Here is a 13,269-nt window from a genome sequence, read left to right as displayed (position 1 = left end):
TTGATATTTCTGTCTCACATCAATGCTTCTCTTTCTCCCTCCCTCCCTCTCTCTCTAAGGTCAATAAAAACGTATCCTAAGGTGAGGATTAAAAAAAAAAAAGATGCTAAAAAAGCTAGTAGTGACTAACGTACCAGTGTATCCTCCACAACTCTAGTGCCAACTCTAGTGTCTGTCTTGAGTTTTCTCACTTTGCCAGCTTTTCCTCAAGGCCGTAATTAAAGTGGTGTGAGCAGAGGAGGGAGCACAGGCACAAATGTGATCACCCCCCCTTCACATCTGAAGGAAACGTGCGATGCTACACATAGTGAAGCATCATTTTACTGTGTGTTCTGGGAGATTAGAGGTATGCCACAGATTTTTAAAAAAACCCTAAAGACTTCTCATATATTAGGAAAGAGTGATATAAACACTATAAAATAGTACACATTTCCAACCTAAGCTTCAAGGGGGCAGGAGAATAGTAACAGATTTCTAATGAGATACCAAGATACCTTATGATTCGGGCTGTGCTGGCTCCAGTTCTTGCCCGAGTGTCATCATGCTTTGTCAGAGAAAGCATCCAGTCGTTTGGCGATGGTAATACACTGCTCCCGTGACTCGGGTGACCAGTGACTCTAGGAGAAAGATGCTTACATTCTAACTCAATGCTTTAGCTGGGAAATTCACAATTTAAAACTTATATGGGATCAGAGAAGGTTAAGTTAAAGGAGTTCATCATCACCAAGCCCTTACATGAAATGTTATAGGGACTTATCTAAGAAATAGAAGATCAAAAACTATGAACAGGAAAATGACAACAAATTCCTATCAACAACCGAACCTAAGAAACAAAAACTAAGCAAACAATGAGAACAGGAACAGAATCACAGAAATGGAGATCACATGGAGGGTTGTCAGTGGGGAGAGGAGGGGGAGAAGGGAGGGCAAGGAAGAGGGAATATAGAGCATAATGGGTAGCATGAAATAGACGTGGAGGTTAAGAACGGTATAGGAAATGGAGAAGCCAAAGAGCTTATATGTACAACCGATGGACGTGAACGGAGGTGGGGGTGTTGCTAGAGGATGGAGGGGTGCAGGGCAGAGGGAGGACAAGGGGAGAAAAAATTGGGACAACGGGATAGCATAATGAATAAAATATACTTTTAAAAAAGTTACATGGTATCAAAGGGTAAATTCCAAGGACCCTCACTGCTGTCTCAAAGTGCTGTCTCAGAGCTAGAATTGACTGCCCTTTGCAGCAAGCTGATAGAGAAAGAAAATACTTGCTTTGGTACGTGGAATCCCACCAGTGATTTAGTGTAACTGCAGGTGTAGGAATCCTTGCAATTGTTTTCCAATAGAAAGATGACTCTGGTCAGAGCTCTCCTTCACAGGGAAGAGTTCTGTAAAATACTGAATGTTACAGAAGAGGAAATACTGTGGAACATCACCTCCTTTAGAAAGCTTTAGTAATGTCACACATAGTGGGTGGTTTCTTGGGTCCTGCTGGGAAGCAGGTTGTTGACTTAGTGTTGTGAAAGTGCACCCGCGTCCCAGTGGGGAATAGAGATGTCTCCATTTGCACTAGGGAAGGAGATTCGGGAGCGCTGGGTTTCAGGACCCCCTTGACATGGGTACAGTACCTTCCTTACCAAGAAGAACCCAATACTGCATTTTTCATCATCTCAATGTGGTTGTGGAAAAGAAATTTCAGGGTGTAGGTACCTCCCTCACAGCCAGGTAGTTCAGTATCCTTTTTGCCTGCCTCTCATGTATGATATTTCTTTAATGAGCAGGTAGATTTTATAGCTGTTGGCCCCTTACAAGCTATCTTGCTCACCCTGGTGTATCCCATCTGCCATCTGTTCTCGCTAAATGCTGAGTGGAATAGAAAGGAGCTTTAAAAAGGTTTGATCAACCAGCCCCCTCAACCAAAATATACCCTCTAAAATTAGCCTGTCAGCCTCTAAATTTGGAGCCTAGACTAGACCATGGCTATTTAAATTTGGAAGTTAGACTCACAAAGATCCATGAGTGAGGCTTAGGGATGTAAGCCTCAGCTAGTACTGGATGCTCTTCAGGTTTACTAAAGCACAGTGAAACAGAAAGTCCCAGCATGGTTATGGTCATGGCCTTGCATTTCGAGGGGCAGTGTGTGCCCCATCTTAAACTCGTGCCTGTTTTGGAGGCCGCCCAGGCTCCGGGGGTTTGCCTTGTTGCTTCAGGAGCAGATGATAACCAGTTCTTTGCAGACCACACTAGGATAAAGGCTCTGTGCCACTTAGGATCGGGCGGACCTAATGGGATAGGAATTTAGATTAATTATTTAATGGTGATTTCTTTTTCTCTCTTCAGTGAGGATTCCCCTGTCTATGACCTTTTGTGTTCTGAATTTGAAGAAGTCCATGCTCTTTGGGACATGTGAAAGAAACTTCTTATCTGTGTTACACTTCCCTGTAACATGCCCACAGTAGATGCTAAAGAAATGTGCTAGAAACTAAATTAATTGGTGCCCTCATTAATTTTTTATGGCCCTGTTTACTCATAGAGACTCAGGGATGACAGTTTCTTTATCCATCTTTGAGAATGATTTCCTAAGTCCTGTGCCACGGTAGTCTAAAATACACTGTTTTGTTTTTCATTGTTCAGTCTTTCCCTGCACTGTGCTATTCTCCAAGTGCTATTCTTAATATATAATAGTCTCCCTAAAAACCTCTTATTCCCTGGGGGAATGGAAGACAGACCATCACACCAAGAATCAAAAGAACACATTCTGTCTACTCCAAGCATCATGCCTTTGAGCCATAGAAATTTAGACAACACTTAAACTCTCCAGGGCATCAGCTGCCCCAGTCCATAGAGCAGAGATGATCACACCTTCCTCAGCAGCAATATGGTGAGAGTCAAATCAGACAGCAATGGATGGAATATCGTAAGTCTCTTCAAACGAAAATGCCTCTGATTCTGCTGTTGTTGCGTGTCATAACAGTTCGCGGCCCCTTTGCCAGCATTTCAAATAGCCTAGTGTCCCCAGGGAGAAATGTCAAATAAAAATTTCAGTTAGACCTAATTTGCATATAGCCAAGTACAAGTAGAAAACATTCCTTTTACTGTGATAATCATCTGTCATATGAAAAACTTGGTACCTGGGTTTTAGCCTTTTTGCCTAGAATTGAAAAGGCACGTTGCTGTGACCAGTCGTTGCTCCTGTTTTACACGTTACTGCCAGCAGCAGCCACGGTTACTGAGTGCGCAGCGCGGACTGGGTTCCAGGGCAAGCACCTTACGTGAATCATGTCCCTGACTGGAACCAAACCCCTGTTCCCCTTCCAGCAGCCCTGTGGGGACAGAGGGGCTCATGGTGACACCTGCACGGCACGCCCACGATCATGCTTAACGTCGGTGTTTCAAACCTGTGTTGGGGAATGATGTTAGGGTCGAGGTTTTCTCAAATTTTTTGAAGCAGAGTTGATGAGGGAACATGGACAAATCATAACAAATGTTTATTAAAATGAAAGCAAGAGCATATATTCATTTTAAGGAGTTTTGAATTTCTCAAAATGCTTGTTGAGTCTCGCACCCATTAGGTTAACCATAGCTGCAGAAATAGCCAGCCAAATAATTAAAACCACTCCATTTCTGTTGGTTCCACTTTAGTGGCACAGACTTCGAACACGTCATCCTGAACATAGTTAACTGCTCTGTGTAGTTTGCTCCTTGACTGTCGAACTCCCAGGAGTGGTGGCACTCCCGGAGTGGACAGCGAGAAAGAAAGTGGGCTTTGGTAGAAAGCCAGAAGAATAGGAAGGATGGGGAGTAGAAATGTCACGGTTCTGTGTTTCTCTTCTTCCTGTGCTTAATTGACAAAGGGCTTTCATCCTTGGGCTGTTTGCGGATCTTATGAGAGAACTTATGAGAAAGCAGGGACTTCCAGTTTTCTGTTAACTAAAAACTGCTTTTCCAAGCCTATTCCACCACAGACTGAGACTGGATTAATCTCATTGCACCTGTAAAGGTATCTGTGTTTCATCCTTTAGAGAAAAAAAAATGTTGTAAACTAGACTTAGCCAGTTTGGGCACTTGAATTATTAGGTTGCTTTTGGAGGTTTTCAGTCGGTAGAGGTGGTGAAAGCTGTTGATCCTCTTTCCCAAACCTTACCCGGTGGTACTTTACACTGAAATCGGGTTTTAGACCCATGTCCACCTCATCCATGTTTGTAAGTAAGCGCTAGAAGAGACATGTAGCAGTTAACCTGTCTTGTATGCCTGAGAAAGTCCCAACTCCGTTCCATTAAGAAATTTAATAGTATCTTCAATGAAAGGGTTAGTTAAAGAAATCAATCCAATACTGTTCAGGCAGGCTTCAGTGTCAGGCACCCCATTCCGTTTAAATTTTAGACGCAGAATCTAGGGATCCCAGGGCTAGTAGGCCTACTAGACTCACACCTCTTCAAGGGCTGGACTGCCCCAGTGTTGGGGCCAACCCACATGCCTTGATCACCGTTCATTGGACCATTGAAAACTGCCACTGGTTAACAAAGTCTGGTGTTGCACTACAGAAAAAGTTCTGATGAGACTCAAATGCTAAATAACAGCCTTTGGGGGGGCGGTGTTTCCAACCAGAATATTCCTAATAGTAACTAACCACTTCTTATTAAGACTAATTAACATATTCCAAAATAATTAAAATGCATGGAATGCAACAATTTGCTAAGCATTCCTCAGACCAGGCGGAGGTAGATGTATGCACTGCTCTGAAGTCAGCCACCTGCCGAGTAGAGAACCTCACTGGCATTTCTCTTTAGTGAAGGCTTTTTCCTCCTCGGGGATGGGGAATGGGGCAGAGGGAGAGAGGGCTACTTAACATTTGCTGCTGAAAAAATAATTTGCAGTTCACCTTTGTACATGGAGCATGTACAAGAGAAACCTTACATACGCCAACATCCCTTTATTTCAAGGCCATTTTATACTTGTTTTAACATTGTCTTTAAGGAATGGTTAGAGATAGGAAAAGGGAGGTCATTTTTAACTTGACAGTGAAAATATTGAAAATATTACATTTATTTCTACTCTGTTTTCCATACTAGCATATTCTCTACTCAAGTCACAGTTTGTGGAGAAACCATCAAAAATTCAGCTGACACTAAACATCTTTTATCATACGTTATCAATTAAGACCGTGATGTGGAATTTCATTCTGTTTAACAGGGAGAAGGGAAACCACCCATGACAATTAAAAGGACTCTTTATTCCACTGGTTGGGGAAAATTCCTTCCATTGGTTCATTCCCCAGAATATTCCAATCTGTTTTGGGGAGCTAAGGCCATGATGGGTATCAAATTACATGCCTCCCCGTACCAAACCATACTAGATATAATCTGCATCCTTCCCTTCTAGCTGTGAGGTGTAGACTAAATGCCTGAGTTTTGTGGGAAGAGATGTGGATGAACACTGAGGGAAAACAGTAACATTTCCGTGAACTGGACATGGGAGGGCCCTGTCCCCAGCTGCTCCCAGTCTGGAGCTCTGCTGTTTACAGTTGCCACTTGTAAAGGGTTTACTCAGGAGTCGGCACTTGGACCCAAGGAGACCTACTCTTGGACTTTAAAGGATTATTAGGTTATAATTGCTAACCCAAACAATTTTCCATAAACAAAAAGCAGCCTTCAGAGGTATTGCAAACTTTCCATCCAGGAGTGGGAAATCCGTAGTGGCCCTCTGGGATTTTTATATAAACACTAACATTGACGTTTTTACTATCAAGTCCCCTAGGGCCTAAATTGGATGTATTTATTATCATGGCCTGGGATTCAACTGTGAAATGAAAGTCGATTAGAGGGGATCTTGAGGGAAAGCCCCCCTGGAACCCAGAACATTGAATTTGCTACACTGCTTTAGAACTGCCGTCTCTCCTGCTACAAAATATGCCTGTCAGCTGTGGGGAGATGTTTTATGTGTCCCCTCCAGAGGTCAGGAATGTACTTCAAACATTCACACTGTCCTTAATAGCTCACGGTGGATCTATGAATCCAGGCTCGCATATGATTTTCCAAGTGCCCTTGTTTTGGTTTTCAATACTCTTCCTGATAGCAACCAGTATTGTTTTTATCCACCCTAACACAACTAAATTGAATTCCCCTCGTAAGCCATGTTGATGGCTCAGTGTCCACCATATTTTTAATGACAAGCAGTAGTATTTTGTCCTAAATGCATTAGTTTGCTCTTGTCCAAATAGTGGCTCATTTGTGCCTCAACTTTTTCATTTAGTCTTATGAGAAATTAGTGCGTGTATTCCCATCATACCCAGAAGCACATGTGTCATCTTAGGTTTCATTGTGTGCTTGAAATTCCAAGTCCTTTGTGAAAAATGTTAAGTAGCTGGTGTTGCTACTGGATCCCTGGATTATTCCAGTCATCCACCCAGAAAAGTTCCTGTTTATCCTCTACCTTCTGTTTCTATTTCTAAGCCAATACTTTAAGACATAACATCTGCTCCAGCCTGTTCACTCTCCATGTGGTCTCAACCTTTGCTTTGCTTCTCAGTTTCACCCATGTTAAGTTAGTGCTCTCTACCTCATAGGGCTTTTATGGAGGGAAAACTAAGATGTTTAACAGTTGTCTTCAAGAGAGATCCTACTTTTAAAGTGACTTTATAAAAACCCCTTGGCTTAGAGATGAGAAACTCTCTATAGCTATTATATTTTTTCTATTCATGTATTGCTATTTTTATTTCTGAAAAGTGATCTCTGAATAGAATCTGTACGCCAGCTCTGTCTTGCTATTAACCCCTTCACACTGAGATTGTGCTTGCTACCTTATTTATGGAAGTTCTGAACCTTTTACTTACAGAGCCAAACTAATTCTCCCACAACAGATCTATACTTTTATTTCCATCATGAAACAAAATAATGTCTTCTGTGAAGAAGCATCTGGCTCTGGGCACAAGAAGTCCCAATCTAATGAGGTCTCCCTGTGGCCTCATGTGCCTTGCTTCTCCCTGTGCAAGCAAAAGTTAATTCTGCGATTTCACAGCACCTGGGTGTTGTGCGTCGTGCCTAATAAATGGTGAAAAGCATTTTGCCAATGTCCTGTGCTGTATAAAAGTGTAGTGAATAATCCGAAGAGTCTTCAAGTAGAAATGCATTCTAGTAGAACTCAATGCAGAATACTAATCCACTCATTTTCAAAAGAAATGTGTTGCTAATATGTTCTTATTTCCATGAAAATTAGCTTCTAGTCATTTGAATGGTTTTTATTTTGATGTATAGGAGGCAATCAATAGCACATATTATTGCTTGTCGGAAAATACCCAGTTGTATTTTTATTGTTAAAACTGGAAAGGTTGCAAAGCAGCGAAGTGAGTCAGGAGGAGGGTTCCAACTCAAATGCAGCAAATACAGAAGTACAAAGATTGCCTTTCGTTCTCAGATTATGTTAAAAGTAGTAGATGTTAATGTTGTTTTAGATATTCTTTATTTTTAAGTTACCAGAAATTGTCTTTTATTTTTGCAGTTTTGAACTGTATGGTTCTTGACTTGCTTTGAATAAAGTGTTTAACAACTAAAGTTTTTGATGTACATTATTATCAATAAATCAACTGTAATTAAAACATATATATATATAATTTAATATCTAATTACAGGACTCCAAATTCAAGATCTAAAGAACATCTTTTATAGAAATGGTAAGTTTTTATAAAGAAGTCCTTTTCTTTTTTAATAGCAATAACTTTATAATGAAATAATAGATGTTAGTGTAGAAAACTTGAGAAATGTAAAATAGAAAAAAATACAGGGCCCTTTTGAAAAAAATATTTTTAAAATAATAGCAAAAGTAATAAAGTTACTTTTCTTCATTTTTTATTAATCTTTGGATGTTAAAATGCCCTTTCTTTTATGAAATGATTTTGGTGCTAAATGATAACTTTTTGTGTGTTTATTTACCAACAAAAGAAAGAAAAGGCTTGGCATCTGTAATGAATCCCTGAATTCTTTTTTTTTCCTGGTTGAATAATATACTGGTTAATAAAATCCCAAAGTCTGGGAACCACTTTAATACAATAAACCACTTTATTGAGGCACTGTAAATTCCCCCTTTTAGAATATAAAAATAAATGGGTTTTAGTATATTCAAAGAGTTGTGAAACCATACTACAATCAATCAGGCATGCCACTTCATCACCCCAAAATGAAATCCACTGTCACCAGATGCTCACGTCTCCACACCCCCAGCCCCACCCCCCAGAAACCACCAGTTCCCTTTCTGTCTCTGTGGATTTACCTGTCCTGTACATTTCATATACATTTCCATTTATATTCCCTATAAATGGAATCATAGACTGTGGTCCTTTGTGTCTGGTGATCATAGCTATCCTGCTTAAGAGCAAAGTGCCATCTCATTGTGTTTTTTATTTGAATTTCATGATACGTGTTTGTTTAACCCTTTTAGAAGATAAAACCATTTTTAGCTCATGGGCCCTATAAAGACATAGGCTAATGCTGGATTTGACCCTCAGTTGGCCAGCCTCTGACTTAGAGGATACAATTAGTAGACAGATACATTGAACTGGTATAAATACACTATAGAAAGAAGAGGAAGGAGTGCACCTGTTCAAGATAGATATGAATAGGAAAAAAGGAATGCACACAGCAGAGTGCTGGAAAATCTGCTTGCTGGATTAGACAAAAACATGATTTGCAGCATTTGCTGGATTCTGTGATACAACTATCCCTCTATGGCTGATCTTAAGCTCACGACATGATGCCACTGAACCTGAAGTTGGAAAGGGACCTGCACGATTGGCACTGCAAGTGGAACCAGTAAACCATCTCGGTGCACATACGACATACAGCAGTCAGGAAAGGTCACTTCCATCCTCAAGGCTGTCATTGGTCTTCTCCTCCACTCCAACCAATCAGTAAGAAGGAGAATATATGTCCCTTCCCATTGTATTATTAGACTTTCAAATAGCCTGTGGCTCATTCCCAGCCATCAATTACTTTGGAATCATAGCTACATTTCCACATGCACACTGCCCAGAATATCAAAAATATATTGGAATAAAGTCTCATTAAAGAGAGATCTTTGATTGTGACTTAGCCAAATCCTTTAAAAATAGTCAAGGAAACAAAAGGAGCCATATTTTGATTCATCAAGAAGACTTTCTGGAAATATATTTTAGCTGAGTGTTGAATGGGTAAGAAATGGCCAGCTAAACAGAAGGGCAGAAATATTCCACACATATAAATGTTTCGTGCAAGAGTTCGAAGGTGGGAGCCAAAAAGTGGAGAAGCTGTGTCTGTGGTTAGATATGCAGTTGTGAATTCCTGCAACCATATTTTCCCTGTGAGTTTCTTCTCCAAGGGGTTTTTGGGAAAACCTCAATTTTAGATTTATGCTTTTACCGAAAAGTACCACATAAGCCACGGGGGTGTTCATCCTTGTGGCATCTCTGGGCCACACTGGAAGAAGAGTTGTTTTGGGCCACACATTAAGTACACAAACACTAACAAAAACTGATGAGCAGGAAAAAAAGGTTTGAAGTAAATTTATGATTTTCTGTTGGGCGGCATTCATACACATCCTGGGCTGCCTGCAGTCAGTGGGCCGTGGGTTCAACATACCTGCTAGAGAGAAAAAGTTTTCCTCCATGGCCCCTGGAATTGCTGCAAGAAGGCTCTAGAGAAATTAGGTAGCGACTCATCCACAAAATAAACTAATATGATTCCAAATTGGTATCAGTTCATGAACTGCATTAAGAATAACTTAGCCTCTTGTCCACTGTCCCCTGGGGCTTCCCCCACTTTTTCTAAATTTCTTCCTTCCTACTGATAATAAAGCCTAAAGCTACAGTGTGGGATTAATGCTTTTGACCTCTATTTGTCAGAGCAAATCAAAGCAAAGAAAGAAGCAGCTTTGCTGGGCAGAAGAAGTTGCCATGTCTCCTTGCTCAGTGATGTAAGGGGTGGAGCTATTCATTGCTCAGAACTCACAATTGCTAATTTCCCGGTTTGAGATTTCCTAGTAAAGTTGAATAGGGCAAAATGACTTGAAGAATCTGTGACTTCTTTCTAACTCTTTTGTTCTTTTGTTGGCTGAAGAGGAAGCAAAGCTTTTTCTCAAATAGAAAGGACATTCTAGCACAAATGTCCCGGGCTGAGATTCCTGCTGATGACTTCCTGGGTTTCCTAGCACACAGTACTGCTTTCTAAAATCAGGTCTGTCATATCTGTGTTGCTGTTAACTCAGTGGTTCTCAAACTTTATCTTGCATCAGAATCACCTGGAGAATTTGTTGAACCACAGGTCTCTGGGTTCCACTCCCAGAGTTCCTGATTCAGTAGGCTGCTGGTTTGGGGATCACCGTAATCTTCTACATAGCTCTCTGCTGCTCTCCTCTTGCTGTTCATTAGGAAACTTGTACTCCCCTGGCTTGCTTCAGGCATTTCACACTTGACCTCTGCTATGTTGGGGTCCTATCATTTGGGGTCCTAGCTTATCGCCTTATTGTCCCTTCAGGCTTGCTCAACATGCTATTGATGGTGGAGCCCATATCACCAGCCTCCTCCTGATGGCCTTGGCTTCTGGCTTGTCCTCTGCGCTTCCCATGCAACATAAGCCTTCGGTTGCTTTGCAGACCTCACACAATTGATAATTCGTCCACTCCAGTCTGTCCATGTCCCTGAGTCTTTTGATTCTTTCTTCCTCAACCTGCCAAGGCAATTCTGGCATTCCAACTTTGCTGAGTATGGGCATTGCTTTTTCCATGTCCCTAGGAATCATCCTAGTAACAAGGTGGCACCATCTCTGGAGGGTCTGGCCAAGGTGTATCTCTGGAGAGTGTTCCCAGTTAATAAACTCTCCTGTTTCCAATGATATGTTCCAGCTTCTCTTGGTCAAGCAGCCTCAGAATCCGGTCACCCTGATACTGCGCTGGCATCTGCCTGTGTCTGTGAGCTGGGCCTTGCTGCTTCCTCAGAGTGGCTCCCCCTCTCCCTTATCAGGCCCAGCACGTCCTGCAGGGATTAGGCTGTGACTTAACCCTACTTCTAAGCCTAGAAGCTGGAAGGGGAAGTGCAACTAGATCCTGAGTGGGACACATGCTGTCTCAAAGCGGGGAAACTGCGTTGATCCCAAGCAAAAGGAAAGGGCTATCTCCAAGAAAATTTAAGAGTTACAGGGCAAACAATAGCCCCCAATTCATCCAGGACTGCCTAGTTTTAGCATAAATCCTGCATCTCAGGGAACCCCTCAGTCAGCAGAAACCAGGACAGCTGGTCACCCTAGGAGTCTGGGGATTCAAAGTTTTCGAGGGCACCTTCCGAGATGTTTCTACTCCAAGTGTCAGGGTCCCATCTCCCCCAACCAGGCTGGGATTACAGGTCTGCTTGATTGAAAATGCAGTCCCTCTCTAGAGCTCTCCACGGGGTTTAGTCCTGCACTTGAGCCTCAGCTGCAAAATGTGAAGCCTCTTTGTAAACTACCAGGAAGATCCTCTGGCTTCCCTATTTTGCTTTCAGTTGCCCATTAATAGCCCGCAGCTTCTCATTATCTTTAGCATATCAGTGTCTCTTGGTAACACTCATCCAATCCCACTGTCCTTATAGTGAATTTGTCTCCTGTATTTCTCAACACCTGATAAATCTCGCCTGTGTTCCTTTCCATGGATGTATCATCCCCTTTCACCTCCCAGCACGTTGTTACCTTGGGCCAGGGGACACCATGTTCCATCTGTCACCAACTGGGTCCTCCGCGCTTGCAAGGTAGCTAGTGATTTGACTCCAAAATCCTGCTTCATTGACTACTTTCTAGGACCAGTCCTAGATGAATGGTGGTAGGTCGGGTTCTCTGGAAGCAGATGCTGAGGTGATCTGGATGTGCGAGGCACTTTTTTAGAGATGAACCCCTGCGGAAAGAGGGCAGAAGCAACACTCGGCAGAGCGGAAGGACCGTGATGCAGGTCTACAGAGTCGCAGTCCACCCCACAGTGGGTCAGGAGCACATACAGCCCCACAGCATTTTCCCACATTTGGCTGAAATGGCCAACTTCCCAGGCCCCTGCCACCCTCAGTCGCTGGATGTGGGCGGCCCTGGGATGGCACGTTTTCCGGTGAGGAGGCCCCTGCAGCAGTGGCAACTCAAGACTCAGAGCCAGAGCAAAAACGTCTCCCTTGACCGGGGATGTGGGCCATGCGTTTCCACTGTCCAAGCCAGGAAGGAACCCGGTTACTTTCATTCAGATTAGCTAGTATTCATCTATTTATAGGCAGAGGAACCATATAAATATCAGGGTAATATTTAAGTTATTGACTTATGTTTTCTTTCTGTATTTTTCCTTAGTCTTTACCCATTTGGGAGCAAGAACCTCTCATGTTTCCTCATCTCAGAGGAGTTTAATTCCATTCTTTTCTGGATTTTCCCCCAGAAGCCTAAAATCACTGTTCTGGGAATAGAGTTTGAAGAGAAGGCACTTTCTCTCAAACTAAAATAGAGTGTCTAGGGTGGTGGGTCCCACAAGAGAGACGCTTACAGACGTGCGTATTATTTCTGGCATTTCCCTGGGAATGTGGCGGATAACCAAGGGAATGGTTACCCATGAATGTGGGGGCAGGACTGTCCATGCCCCGGGCCTGACTCAAGAGCCGCGTAGTGGTGGGCCTAGAGAACCTGTGCGGACACAGCAGGTGTCTGAGCAAATTCTCAGTCCCCGCCGCCAGCACCTTGGCACTGGAGACAACTGCAGGACTTTGAAACACCCTTGAAATAGAGAAGTAACAGAAGAATGTAGACTAGCATCCTCCAGTTCCCAACTCGCCTGTTGGGATGGAAGTATGACTAGAAGTCGACCAGAAGAAAATAAAGAGATGGGACATTTGTTGCACACCCCCGTGTACGGACTGCCTTACACATGTAAGAAACTCAATCACACCAGTCCCTCTGCCGCTCTTCCTTGCTCAGGTCAGAATTTATGTGTCCTGAGGCCATCTGGACCTCACACTGCCAGATGGATGCCATGGAGATGGTCAGCACTTTCTGCAAAGCTTCCCTCTGCCTGGCTCTGGCCCATCTCAGAGCACGAGCAAGCCTGTACTGACCCTAACTCCACCCTGTCTGCTTGTTCTTGTATTGACCAAACCTCACCTTTAGTCCCACAATTATTTATTTACAGCAGCACTTTAGAAAAACAACTTAACTCCGCCCCCTTCCTGTTTTTATCCTCATTTTCACTTTCTATTCCTTGCCTTCATATCACTTACATCTTTTTTCTTATTTTCAGTGTCCACAGACG

This window comes from Sturnira hondurensis, unplaced genomic scaffold (genome assembly GCF_014824575.4).
Source record: "Sturnira hondurensis isolate 20B ecotype Veracruz unplaced genomic scaffold, ASM1482457v3 Scaffold0000880, whole genome shotgun sequence".
Classification (NCBI taxonomy): domain Eukaryota; kingdom Metazoa; phylum Chordata; class Mammalia; order Chiroptera; family Phyllostomidae; genus Sturnira; species Sturnira hondurensis.
This window is presented reverse-complemented; position numbering follows the sequence as displayed.